Source organism: Hylobates moloch, unplaced genomic scaffold, assembly GCF_009828535.3.
Source record: "Hylobates moloch isolate HMO894 unplaced genomic scaffold, HMol_V3 SCAFFOLD_16, whole genome shotgun sequence".
NCBI lineage: Eukaryota > Metazoa > Chordata > Mammalia > Primates > Hylobatidae > Hylobates > Hylobates moloch.
Genome location: NW_026652291.1, coordinates 49,954,784 through 49,969,153, shown reverse-complemented (window position 1 = coordinate 49,969,153; position 14,370 = coordinate 49,954,784).

Genomic DNA, 14,370 nt, shown 5'->3' with positions numbered 1-14,370 from the left:
GGGTGACAGAGCGAGACTCTAAAAAAAAAAAAAAAAAAAAAAAAAAACTTATGAATTGTTCATTTCTGGAATTTTCCATTAATATTTCCCATAACTGAAAATGTGGAAAGTGAAACCATGGATGAGGAGGGACTACTGTATATGGAATTATCAGTAAAGGAATAATAATAATATATTAATCTTTAAAAATTTTGTTTTATGCTAAAACATATCAATGTGATTTATTCTCCAAAGGTATGATGTAGGGCCAAGATTTCTTTGGGCATAGGTTTGCTGATTGCAGTTCTACATTTGTCTTTCTGGCATAAACCTGCTTATAAAGCATTATCTATGATTTTCTTTATATTTTCTTTTTTGCTTCCCATACCCCACAGACCCAATGTTATTCTTTACAATTTCTTAAGAGAGGAATGAGAAATTAGAGATATTTGCAAAGTCATTGCAAGGTCTTCTGGAGTTTTTGAAAGTTTTTGCAATCTTTTGTAGTTATCTCACCCACGACTGATTTTTTATAACAGCTTTATTAAGATAAAACTCACATACCATAAAATCCACTCTTTTAAACTATACAGTTGAGTGATTTTCATATATTCGGAGTTATATACACACCTAATTTGACATTAAAGTTTCTAGCTATTTGCTTTTACCAACTCTTTGCAAAGTAATTCACATAGTTTTAACAAAGTTCTTTTTTTGTACTCAGTATTTGACCAAATTATGAAAATACAGTAACAGATATCTGCCATGAACAGGTTTATGAGGAATATCCCTGATCTTTGGGAAGCCCACTCAATTGTAGGCATAGAAGTGCCTGGGGGTACTAGTGTAGCCTATACTTAAAAATGTTTTGTGTTCCATATACAAAGTCAGTATGGAGCAGCGAGGAGACAGCCATTTAATTTGGAGAATTAGTTAAGTGGAGGCTGGTTAAGAGAGTTTCTCCTGATGAAGTAAAATGCTTTGGAAGTTCAAAAGAAGAAGAGAGAAAATCTTTCAGCTTTATGGAAAAAGTGGCTTTGAAATGGGCTTATTAGAATGGATAAAAGGGGTTTTTTAAAAAATTGAAATAATTTTTAAATGAGAAAATACAATGAGCCTCCATATACCTATCGCCCAACTTCAACGTTTACCAACACATGACCAACCTAGTTTCACTTATACCCTTATCTACTTTCCCCACTCTGCCCCTTGGAAAGATGGGTACAATTTTGTTTTTATTTATTGCTTTATTTCCAAATTGAAGTATAACTTTGGTATAACAAAGCACACAAATCTTAGCCATACACCTCAATAAAATTTTACATATGTATATTCCAGTATACAGTACCACCTAGATCAATATATAGAACATTCCCAGCTTATTAGAGGGCTCCTTCATGTCCCCTTCTAGTCAATGCTGCCACACTTCTAAAGGTAACTACTATTCTGAACCTCTGTCACCACCAATTAATTTCATCTGTTCTTGAACTTCATATAAATGGAATGATACAGTATGTGTCCAGCTTCTTTTGCTCAATCTCATGTCCATGAGATTCATCCATGCTGTTTCATGTAACAGTAGTTTGCTTTTTTATTGCTGTATAGTATTTCATTATATGAATACACAATATCATTTTTTCATCCATTTTACTGTTGATGAACATACAAGTTGCTTTTAGTTTTTTGCTATGAACCTTCTTGTACATGCCTTTTGGTGGATATACACACTAATTTCTGCTGGGTGTAAATACTGAAGTGGAATTTCTGGTTCATAGAGTAAACATGTATTTAGCTTTAAGTTACTGCAGGTTTCCTCATTTTTTTTTTTTGAGATGGAGTCTCACTCTGTCACCCAGGCTGGAGTGCAGTGGCGAGATCTTGGCTCACTGCAACCTCCGCCTCCCAGCATCAAGCAATTCTCTGCCTCAGCCTCCTGAGTAGCTAGGGTTACAGGCGCCCGCCACCACACCTGGCTTATTTTTGTATTTTTAGTAGAGACGGGGGTTTCACCATCTCGGCCAGGCTGGTCTTGAACTCCTGGCCTCCTGATCCACCTGCCTTGGTCTCCCAAAGTGCTGAGATTACAGGCGTGAGCCACTGCACCGGGCTCCTCAATTATTTATACCAATATACACTCCCACCAGTAATGGAAGGCAGTTTAGTTGCTTTACATCCGTACCAACATTTAGAGTTGCCAGCCTTGTAGCCACTCTCGTGGAGATAAAGTGGTAATCACGACTCTTTTTGTTTTTAATTTTTATTTATTTTAATTAGACACTTATATTTATTAGGTAAGTTCATGATGTCATGAACAGAGACCTAATTTTTTAAAGTCAAGTTTTTTGAGTTGTCTGATGGTTAGTTTTATGTGTCAGCATGACTTGGCTATAGCACTGCTATTTAATTAAATACTAACCTAGGTGTTGTTGTGGAAGTATTTTGTAGACGTGGTTAACATCATCATTCAGCTGACTACAAGTAAAAGAGATTACCCTTAATAATGTGAGTAAGCGTCATCCAGTCAGGTGAAAGGCCTTAGAGCCAAAACTGGTTTCTCAGAGAAGAAACAATTCTGCCTCAAGACTATAGCATCAACTCCTGCCTGAGTTTCTAGTCTGCTGGTCTGCCCCACAAGTTTTGGACTTGCCAGCTCCCACAACTGCATGAGAAACTTTCTTAAAATAAATATCTTTATATATGTAGTTAAAAATATATTTATATGTGAGATATATATATAATTTTTTCTGGAAAATCTTAATATAAGGTGTGCTTTATATACAGTAAAATTTATCTTTTTTTACAGGTTGATGAATTTTGACCAATGTATACAATTTTATAATCACCACAAAATAAAAATATAGGTCCTTTTTCTCATACTCTTTTGTAATCAATCCCCTCCCCAACCCTGAGCCCCTGGCAGCCATTGATCTGATTTCTATCCCTACAGTTTTGCCTTTTCCACAACGTCATATAAACGGAATCCTAAAGTATTTAGCCTTTTGTATCTGGCTTCTTGTACTTAGCATACTGGTTTTTATTAAAAACTTTTTATTGTGGTAAAATATAAACAACATAACATTTACCATTATAACCATTTTAAAGTATACAGTTCATGGTATCAAGTACATTCACAATGTTGTCTATCACTATCACCCCAAATGGAAACCCTATACGTAGTAAGTAGTCACTCTCCATTCCCTCTTCCTCCAGCCCCTGACAACCACTAATCTGCTTTTGTCTCTATGGATTTGCCTATTCTGAATATTTTATGTAAGTGGTGTCACATAAAACATAATCTTTTGTGTCTGGCTTCTTTCATTTGGCATAATACTTTCAAGACTCATCAATGTTGTAACATGATTCATTTCTTCATTCCTTTTAACATTCCATTTTATGGATCTACCACATTTTGCTTATTTATCAATCAGTGGACACTGGTTGTTTCCATCTTTTGGCGATTATAAATAATGCTATAATAAGCATTGGTGTACAAATATTTTGTTTGAGTCTCTGCTTTCAATTCTTGTTTGTCATTTTAAAATTTATTATTTTTTAATTTTTAGTTTTTGTGGGTACATAGTAGGTGTATATACTTACGGGGTACATGAGATGTTGTGATACAGGCATGCAACGTGAAATAAGTGCTTTCAATTCTTTGGGGTATATACCCAGAAGCAGAATTGCTAGGTTATATGGTAATTCTATGTTTAATTTTTTGAGGAAGCACCATACCGTTTTCCACAGCAGCTACATCATTTTACATTCCTACCAGCAGTTTACAAGGGTTCCAATTTCTCCACATCCTTGACAAAATTTTCTGTGTGTGTTTTTTTTTTAGATAATAGCCATCCTAATGGGTGTGAAGCTGTATCTTATTATAGTTTTGATTTCTATTTCCCTTATGACTAATGACATTGAGCATTTTTCCATGTGCTTGGTGATCTGTATATTATCTTTGATGAAATATCTAAGTTCTTTGCCCATTTTAAAATTGGGTTTTTGTCCTTTGTTGTTGAGTTGCAAGAGTTTTTTATTTATCTGGACACTAGACTCTTACCAACTATATGATCTACAAATATTTTTTCTCATTCAGTGGATTGTCTTTTCACCTTCTTAATAGTGTACTTTGATGCATATGAGTTTTTAATTTTGATGGAGTCCAACTAATTTAGTTTTTCTTTTGTTGCTTGTGTTTTGGGTTCATATCTAAGAAACCATTGCCAAATTCAAAGTCATGAAGATTTACCTCCATGTTTTCTTCTAAGAGTTTTATAGTCTTAGCTCTTATATTTAGGTCTTTGATCCATTTTTGGTTACATTTTGTATATGGTTGCTATGGTTTGAAGTTTTGTGTCCTCTTCAAAATTCATGTTGAAACTTAATCCCAAATGCAATAGTATTAAAAGGTGGGGTCTTTACAAAGCTATTAGGTCATCAGGGTTCCTCCCTCATGAATGGGATTAGAGCTTTTATAAAAGATGTAAAAGAGACTTCACACAGTGTTTGACTATTTTGCCCTTCTTTCTTCTGCCATGTGAAAATACAGTGTTAGTCCTCTCTGAAGGGGACAGCAACAAGACACCATTTTGGAAGTAGAGAGACTCGGGCCCTCACCAGAAACCAAACCTGCCAGTGCCTTGATCCTGGACTACCAGGTTCCAGGACAATGAGAAATAAATTCTCATTCTTTATAAATTACCTAATCTCAGGTATTTGTTATAGTAGTATGGTTGAACTAAGACAATGGTAAAGAGTCCAATTTCATTCTTTTATGTGTGGATATCTAGTCATTACAGCAGTCTTTGTTGAAGAGACTATTCTTTCCCCCATTTCATTGTCTTGGCACTCTTGTTGAAAATAAGTTTCCTATAGATGCATGATTTTTATTCTGGGCTCTAAGTTCTATTCCATTGATCTAGATTTCTGTCCTTATACCAGTACCACACTGTTTGATTACTATAGCTTTGTAGTATGTTTCAAAATAGAAACATGTGAGTCATCTGACTTTGTTCTTTTTTAAGATTGTTTTTGACCATTAGGTTCCCTTAAAATTCCCATATGAACTTTAAGATTGGCTTTTCTTGGGGCCCTTGGGGTCTTGATAGGGATTGAATTAAACCTGTAAATCCCACTGGGGAGAGTTGCCATCTTAACAATATTAAATTTTCCAATCTGTGAACACAGGATGTGTTTCCATTTATTTAGGTCTTTACTTTCTTTCAGCAATTTTTACAGTTTTCAGTGTACAAGTCTGATATGGTCTGTCTGTGTCCCCACCCAAATCTCATCTCAAATTGTAGCTCCCATAATTCCCACATGTTGTCAGAGGGACCCTGTGGGAGCTAATTGAATCATGGGGGTGGTTTCCCCCATACTATTCTTGTGGTAGTGAATAAGTCACACAAGTTCTGATGGTTTTATAAGGGGAAACCCCTTTCGCTTGGTGCTCATTCTCTCGTCTGCTGCTGTGTAAGACATGCCTTTTGTTTTCTGCCATGATTGTGAGCCCTCCCAGCCATGTGGAACTGTAAGTCCATTAAACCTTTTTTATTTTATAAATTACCCAGTCTCGGGTATGTCTTTACTAGCAGCGTGTGAACAGACTAATACAAAGTCTTTCATCTACTTTGATAAATTTATTCCTAAGTATTTTATTCTTTTGATGCTATCATAAATACATTTTCTTTTTGGATTTTTCATTGCTAGTGTGTAGAAATACATCTGATTTTTGTACGTTGATTTTGCATCCTGCAGATTTACTGAATTCATTTATTATTTCTAATAATTTTTTGTAGATCTCATAGGACTTTCTGTATATAAGTTCATGTTACCTGTGAATTGAGATAGTTTTGCTTCCTCCTTTCCAATTTGGACTGCTGTCTTCATGACCACTGCTGAGCTGCAGAGGGGTAGAGAGCAAGGGTAAGAAAAATGCCACCAAGCTCTTCTACTGTGTTTCTGTGGCCCTTCTCCTATCTGAGCATTCCCCTTGGACTATCTTCCAGTGTTCTGATTAAAGTTGATTTTGGAAGCTCTTTTGGTGTTTCTGTGGAGGGACAGGTTCTCAGAGTTTTCTACTTTGCCATTCTTGCTGAGAATATGCCAGCACAATGTCTGTGGGATTCATCATGTTGTTTCAGAAATTCATTCTTTTTTATTGCTGACTGGTATTCTACTGTATTGATGCACTACAATGTATCTGATTGACAGTTATGGGAGTTCATTGTTCCCAAATTTTGACTATTATGAATAAAGAAGCCCTAAACATTCACCTATAGGTCTCTGTGTGAATATATCCTGTCATTTATCTTTCATTTGCCTAGCAGTGAGATTGCTGGTTGTATGGTTTTATGAATTGTGTCTCCTTCAAATTCCTAGATTGAAGCCTAACCCCTAGTACCCCAAAACGTGGCTATATTTGGAGATAAGGCCTTTAAAGAGGCACTTGAGTTCAAATGGAGTTGTTACGATGGACCCGAATTCAATATATCTGGTGTAGTTATAGGAAAAGATGAGGATACACAGAGAGACACCAGGGCTGTGCATGCACAGAGGAAAGACCATGAGCACACAGCAAGAAAGAGGGTCTCTGAAAACCACGGAAGAAGCCAAACCTGGCTTGAGATAGCCTCCAGAACTGTGATGATTTTTTTTTTTTTGAGACAGGCTAGGGTGCAGTGGTGCAATCTCAGCTCACTGTAACCTCCTCCTCCCGGGTTCAAGCGATTCTCTTGCCTCAGCCTCCTGAGTAGCTGGTACTACAGGCACATACCACCATGCCCGGCTAATTTTTGTATTTTTAGTAGATACAGGGTTTCACCATATTGGCTAGCCTGGTCTCGAACTCTTGACCTCTCGTGATCTGCCTGCCTGCGCCTCCCAAAGTGCTAGGATTACAGGGGTGAGCCACTATACCCAGCTGTGTTAAAGGCATTTTTAAATGACAGCCCTAGCAAACTACAGGTTGAGTATCCTTTACCTAAAATACTTGGGACGAGAACTGCTTTGGATTTTGAATTTTTTAAGATTTTGGAGTATTTGCACTATACTTACCAGTTTTCCCTATCAGAAAATCTGAAATCTGAGCATCACGTCAGCACTCTAAAAGTTTCCAATTTTGAAGCATTTCAGATTTTTAATTTTCAGATTAGGGCTGCTCAACCTGTTATATATATGTGTGTGTGTGTATATATATATAGTGTGTGTGTGTGTGTGTGTGTGTGTGTAGTTTTATAAGAAATTGTCAAGCTATTTTCTAAAGCAGCTGTGACATTTTGCAGTCTCACCAGTAATACATGAGCGTTCCAGTTGCTCTGCATCCTTGTCAGCACTTGGTACTGTCATAATTTTTAATTTTAGTCATTCCAGTAGGTACAGTCATTGTTCAGTGTTCATAGGGAATTGACTTCAAGACCCCCTGCAGATACCAAAATTTGCAGATGTTCAAGTCCCTTATTTAAAATGATGTAGTATTTGTGTAAAACTACACACATCCTTATACTTTAAATCATCTTTAGATTACATATAGTACCTAATACAATGTAAATGCTAGTAAATAGTTGTTACACTATATTGTTCTTAAATTTGTATTATTTTTATTGTCTTGTTATTTTATTTATTTTTCAAATATTTTCAATCCAAGGTTGGTTGAATCCACAGATATGAAGAGCTGATTGTATGCTGTAGGACTTAATTGTGTTTTAAATTTGTATTTCCCTAATGACTTAATAACATTGAGCATCTTGTATTCTTCTTATTTGCCACTCAATATGGTTTTAATTTGCAATTTTCTGATGATTAGTGATACTGGACACATACTTATTGGCCATTTGTAAGGTGCCTGCTCAAGTCTTTTACCCATTTAAAAAATAAGAGGTCAGTCTTTTTCTTTTAGAGTTGTAGCTGTTCTTTACATGTTCTGGATACAAGTACTTTGTTGTATATCTGTATTGCAAATGTCTTCTTCCAGGATTTAGCTTGCGTGTCACTCTCTTAATGGTGTCTTTTGATAAAAAGAATTTTAATGAAGTATTATTTTCAATGTATAGTGTTATGCTTATTTTTTAATCTCTTTATGATAAATTTTTGTCTATGTCAAGATTTTAAAGGTATTCTCCTATGTTTGCTTCTAAAACTATTATTTTATTCTTCATACTTAGGTCTATGTCCATTTCAAATTAATTTTTTGTGCATGTATATATGAGATAGGCCTCATAGTCCCTTGTCCAATTGATTCACCACTATTTACTAAAAAAAAATGCACAAAATTTAACTATGGATAATATTTACAGAATGGAAGGCAGTGGTATTCCAACATGAGAAAATGGAAGGCATTACCAATGAAATAATATACTTAGGAATGGGTAAGTAGGTCTGTTTGAGGTGGATGTCAATTTATCTTTTTTTTTTTTTTTGACAGTGTCTTGCTCCCTTGCCCAGACAGGAGTGCAGTGATGCAATCATAGCTCACTGTAGCCTCGAACTCCTGCGCTCAAGCGATCTTTCTGCCTCAGCCTCTTGAGTCGCTGGGACTACAAGGGTGTGCAACCATGCCCAGCTAGGATGTCAAATTTTAACATCCATACGTATTATCTGTTATAAATGTTGATTCCTGGATATGCCTCCATTCTTTTCTCTCCCTCCCTACCCCTGCAACATTCAGACCAAGAGGTCTGGTGTGGATCACAATTTGTGAGTTACACTTTGAAAAATGCTGGTAAAATCAGGGTAGGTGCTGTACTGTCTCTCTTTCTCAGATCAAGCTTATATAATTACCTTAAAAACTTTGTGGACTTCCTGAGTGTCAGTTTATAATCCACCCATGATATAAAAGCCAAGCCCACAAACCTCTTGATATAAGTATTTATCTTCCTTAGACTCTCTGAAGCTGTTGTGGGACAACGACCTTACATTCCTGGAGGCCCTGCTGTTTAAACAGAGAAAGTCTGCAAGATAAACTCTTAAAATCCCCAGAAGGCCTTCTTCTGTCTATCTGCAAGGACCTAGGAGATGCCTCCTTAAATTTTCCTGACTTCTTAATAAAAGATCTCACAGCTCTATGCTAGATTTGGTTTTGCTCTGAAGCTATTTGATAATAGTTTCCTGCCTAACATAGACTCCTACCACTGATGGGACAAGAGTAACTAAAAGATTTGTGAAAAGGCACTGGAAAAAAAAAAAGGTTTAGAAATCATTCAACCTGAAGTTTTGTGTAATGCTCTGGCTGTTAATTTGAACTCCTCCTTCTAATAAAAACTTTCTTTGCAAAATACCTGTTATTTTCTTTTCTCAATAATAAATGACTTTTGACAAAACTATTTATAGAACTTAGTGGAGCATTGATGCTTGGGTCTGGTCTTTTTTGCACTCTTAACATTATATCCTCTATTGTCAGGCTAGAAGCTGAAAGGTGTTTGTTGCTGCTAATCTTCGTGCTTCTGTAATCTTGGTTTCTTTTCAAACCCCTGAATGAGTGGGAATTGAGATCTCCCATAACAGTCCAAATACACTCAATAGAAGAAAATTATTATAAAATGATAAATTTTAAACCCAAAGAAGGAAAAAAGTGGTAAAAAATATTTTTCTTTAGAAATCCCCTTTCTTTTCTGGCAATTTTACAGGAGGTAGACTCTGACAAACCGGAGTGAGTTTCTAAGCATAATGAATATCTCTTGGTTACAATTTAAATGGCGTCACAAATTCTGTTCTTCTTTATTGTTAACCTCAAAAAATTAGACGACTGATTCATAAGAGCAAAATGCAAGACCAGTAGTCTATTTACCCCATTATTTGACTGAGATTAGCACTAGTGGAGGATTTGTGGGATGGTATTGTTTTATCTCAGTTGTTTCTTATATGAAATGAAATAAATCTTAATCTTGGTTTTTGAGTTCTACTCTGTGGTTGGTGCTGTAAGCCAGGTCCATATGGAAGCAGATCTTTTGACAATCACGGATGTTATTACCAAGACACAATAGAAAATGGGACTTAGCAGACCAAGGTCCCTCATCAACAAGCTCTCATTGAGTAGTGATTTTTGATGAGATGCTGGAGAACACTGAGGTTTTGAAACTCAGAGTTCACAATCATTATACAAGCAAAAATAAATTACTCACTACATCAGATGTGCAAGTGTAATTTTTGGTCAATTGAGGAAATGAATGCCTGGTGAACATGACAAATCATAAACTAAAACAAAAATAATGAAGTTCTAATATTAGGGCAGTTGCAGATGAACATGAAATATTTGGGTTTGGGTTAGATGATTTCTATGATCCCTTCTTGAATATAAATTTTCCATGGTGCTGGAAAAATTAGACTGATGAGAGAATTCATTTAAAAAACTAAAGATCAAGTAGTACATCATTCTGGGAAAATATGAGTAAAGAACAAAAATGAGCTCAAGTATATGACATGTAGGGTTTTCCCTTCAGCTTGCCAGGGAAGCACTACTCCATCCTCAAAGGCATAGGAGCCACTGAGGATGATGTCTGTGGATAGAAGTAAGCCAGTGAAGGAGCAAGCCAACGCTATCTGCAAACATTTCTCCCTGAGATGCAAAATAAGTTTGCGTGTCATCAAGGATCTACTTTGGGAGGACTGGGATGGATTCTGCTTGGCACAAACAAGATCCACTCTAAAGCAAATGTATTGAGTGTCTTTAATGTCCTAGGGAAGTTAGTTGGGTAACCAATTGTCCCAAGTTGCCTAGGACTAAGGGATTTTCCAGCATGTGAGATTTTGAGTGATAAAACTGAAAAAGTCTCAGACAAACTGGTATGAGATAGTTAACGTAGTTATGAGAAAATCAAGCAGGGATCAGATCTCTGTGGTAGTACAGATCCATGATTCCAGTAAGAAGAGTATATCCCTTCTCTGTCTGTTCGGTGGCTGGAGAAACACATAAATGACCACCTGGAAGCCTCAACTTTCAGATCAAATAGGATATATTTATCTCCTGATAGAAGTCTTCCTCCCCTGGCAACCAAGACCTCTAAATATGCAGAGATCAATAGGTATAATGATAAGAGCTGGCGGGGCGTGGTGGCTCATGCCTGTAATCCCAGCACTTTGGGAGGCCGAGGTGGGCAGATCACCTGAGGTCAGGAGTTCAAAACCAGCCTGGCCAACATGGCAAAACCCTGTCTCTACTAAAAATACAAAAATTATCCCAGTGTGCCGGCACGCGCCTATAATCCCAGCTACTCGAGAGGCTGAGTCAGGAGAATCACTTGAACCCGGGAGGCTGAGGTTGCAGTGAGTTGAGATGGCGCCACTGCACACCAGCCTAGGAGACAGAGCAAGACTCCGCCTCAAAAAAGGAAAAAAAAAAAGAAAAAAAAATTAAGAGCCATTCTCACTTCTTCCTTTTGGTTTCTGTACCTATATATTTTGTCTACGGATTTTTTAAAAAGTCATACAGATTTGTAGCTGATCTGGGGCACATATTGCATCTGGTAGAACAGCACTCCAATGCCATGGTCTCTGTCTCTCATTTGTCACCAAAGCTGTTTTTTTTGATAGCCATTCCAACCATTCTGTAATGTTAGCTGCTGCTTGTGAATTCTTTGCCCATTGCCTCATTCTGCTGTGAAATCAGTTTGTCAGAAGCAATGTTGTGTGGTGTGTCAGAAGAGCCATGTGGATGAGGTTTCAACTGAAGTCAAGGAAAGAGAAGCATTTCAAGAAGTGATCAGTGGTGTCATATGTAACAGAGAGGTTCTACCAGATGAAGACTGAGATGCTTCACTAGAGTTAGCAGCAGGAATGTCATTGGTGACTTTTTTGAGAAGTGTTTCAGAATCTAGTTGTGGGTACAGAAGCAGACTACCATAATATGAGGAGTGAATGTGAGTGAAAATACTCAGACAAGTGACACCTTTTTTTTTTTTTTTGAGACGAGGTCTCACTCTATCACCCAGGCTGGAGTGCAGTGGCCATGATCTCAGCTTACTGCAACCTCCACCTCCTGGGCTCAAGAGCTCCTCCCACCTCAGACTCTGGAGTACCTGGCACTACAGGCACACACCACCATGCCAAGCTAATTTTTGTATTTTTTGGTAGAGATGGGGTTTTACCATGTTGCCCAGGCTGGTCTCAAACTCCTGAGCTCAAGTGATCCACTCACCTCGGCTTCCCAAAGTGCCGGGATCACAGGTGTGAGCCATCACACCCATCCTAAGTAAGTGACTCTTAACTAACCAATCAGCCAACCAACCAACCAACCAACCAACCAACCAAAAACCTGGCTTTGCAAGAAATGAGATAGATGGGGTGATCTGGAGTTGGAAGTAACTTTTTTTTCCCATTTAAGTGGAGAGAGCTCTCAATGCACTAATGACTGACAGAGAGGGAGAGGTTGGAAGTACAGACAGAAAGGGCATTGCTGATGGAGTGAGGTCCCTGAGGGGGCTGAAAAGGCTGACATCCAGAGCTCTGTGTCATGAGACTTGGCATCTAGAGAAATTATTCTACAGCCTTCATGGAATAATGATTTGTAACAGAGCTGGGAATCTATTTGCTTTTTCTCATAAATAGAAAATTTCCAAAACAATATGCAGAAGTACCAAAAGGTGGCTTTAAAAAAATTGTTGACTCAGATCAAAGACATTGGTATACTGGAGATGTGGTAAAAAATAAATAGAACAAAGCCTATGAAGGTTAATCACAGAGCTGTCATACTACAAGGGGGAAAAACACTGGGTAAGGGCTGGCTAGGGTCCAAGCATTATCACAAAGCAGCTGAATAGGAGTCAGTAAACAGGAGCGAGGTTTAAAATGTGAGCACCACTTTGGAGGACAAAAATTTTTGAATGCTTGTTTTACATTCAAATACCTAACAGGATGCTATGCACGTTATAAATATTTGCTGACTTGATTTGTTGCTACTGATCTGCCCTCGCCTGGTCATATTAAGAGTCATTTGGACAGCAGTGGTGATGGTTTATGCTGACATAGCCACACTCTCTAGCCTGATTCCTCAGGCCAGGTTTATCCCTGCAACATAGCTGCTCAGGATGAAGGTTGTGCAGGCAGTGGAAGAGAACTTTTTTTTCTCTTATATGACACGTATATGACAGCCTGCTGCCTGTATGTTGACCAAATTTTTTATTTAGGCCTTATTGAAGAGCTAATACTGATCAACTAAAACTGATCTAACCTTCCAAGCAAATAAAACTTGTCAAGTGAGGACTAAAGAACTACAAAGTAACCTTCCATTACTGGGAGCATTCTTTAGGGATCTTTCTAGCAAAAGTGTAGCATTATTAAAGAGAGCCACGGAAAATCTTCCAGAGACTTCCCCAACCGCACCCCAACCCCCCAAAGACGAGGAGAGCACTGGCAGCATAAGATGCATGGGTAATTGGATTAGAGGATAAAGGCTGCAAGGTTGATTTTTAATAAACACTTTAAAGTATTTACAAAAAAAGTGACCATCACAAAAGATACAAGGAAAGGTTGCAAACCACTGGGTTTTGCTCTTACATTTTTTTTTCTGCAAATTTTCTACAATAGCTATAGTTTTCTTTTCTTTTCTTTTTTTTTTTTTTGAGACAGAGTCTGGCTCTGTCGCCCAGGCTGGAGTGCAGTGGCGTGATCTCAGCTCACTGCAAGCTCCGCCTCCCAGGTTCACGCCATTCTCCTGCCTGAGCCTCCGGAGTTGCTGGGACTACAGGCGCCCGCCACCGCGCCCGGCTAATTTTTTGTATTTTTAGTAGAGACGGGGTTTCACCATGCTGTTAGTCAGGATGGTCTCGATCTCTTGATCTCGTGAGCCGCCAGGATGGTCTCGATCTCCTGATCTCGTGAGCCGCCCTTCTCGGCCTCCCAAAGCGCTGGGATTACAGACGTGAGCCACCGCGCCCGGCCTCAATAGCCATAGTTTTGTTTTGGATTTTTCCCTCAGTATTTTATTGTGAAAATTGGGAAGCATGCAGAAATGTTGAAAAACAGTGCAATGTACACCTGCACACCTACCACTTAGACCCAACAACTGTTGACATTTTTCCATGTTATCTTTATCTATATATATATTTACTACATCATTTGAAATGAAAGTTAGACATCATTAATTTACTCCTAAGTACTTAAATGGGTGTTTCTGAAACACAAGGATATTGTACATAATTCTGTAGTATAAGCACACATATAATAATTCCCAAGAAAATTAACAAGTCCTCTAATATTCAATATTCAGTCCATATTCAAATACCTCCCATTTGTACCAAAAACATCTTTTATAACTTTGTTTTTTGTATGAGGATCCAATCAAGGGTAACTTACCATGTTTCTTCGTTCCATCTCTTTAGTCTTTTAAAATATGTAATAGTCTTCCCATATTTATTTGTTAATTTTAAAGTCAGAAAGAAATAGATGTTAAAAAAAAAACCA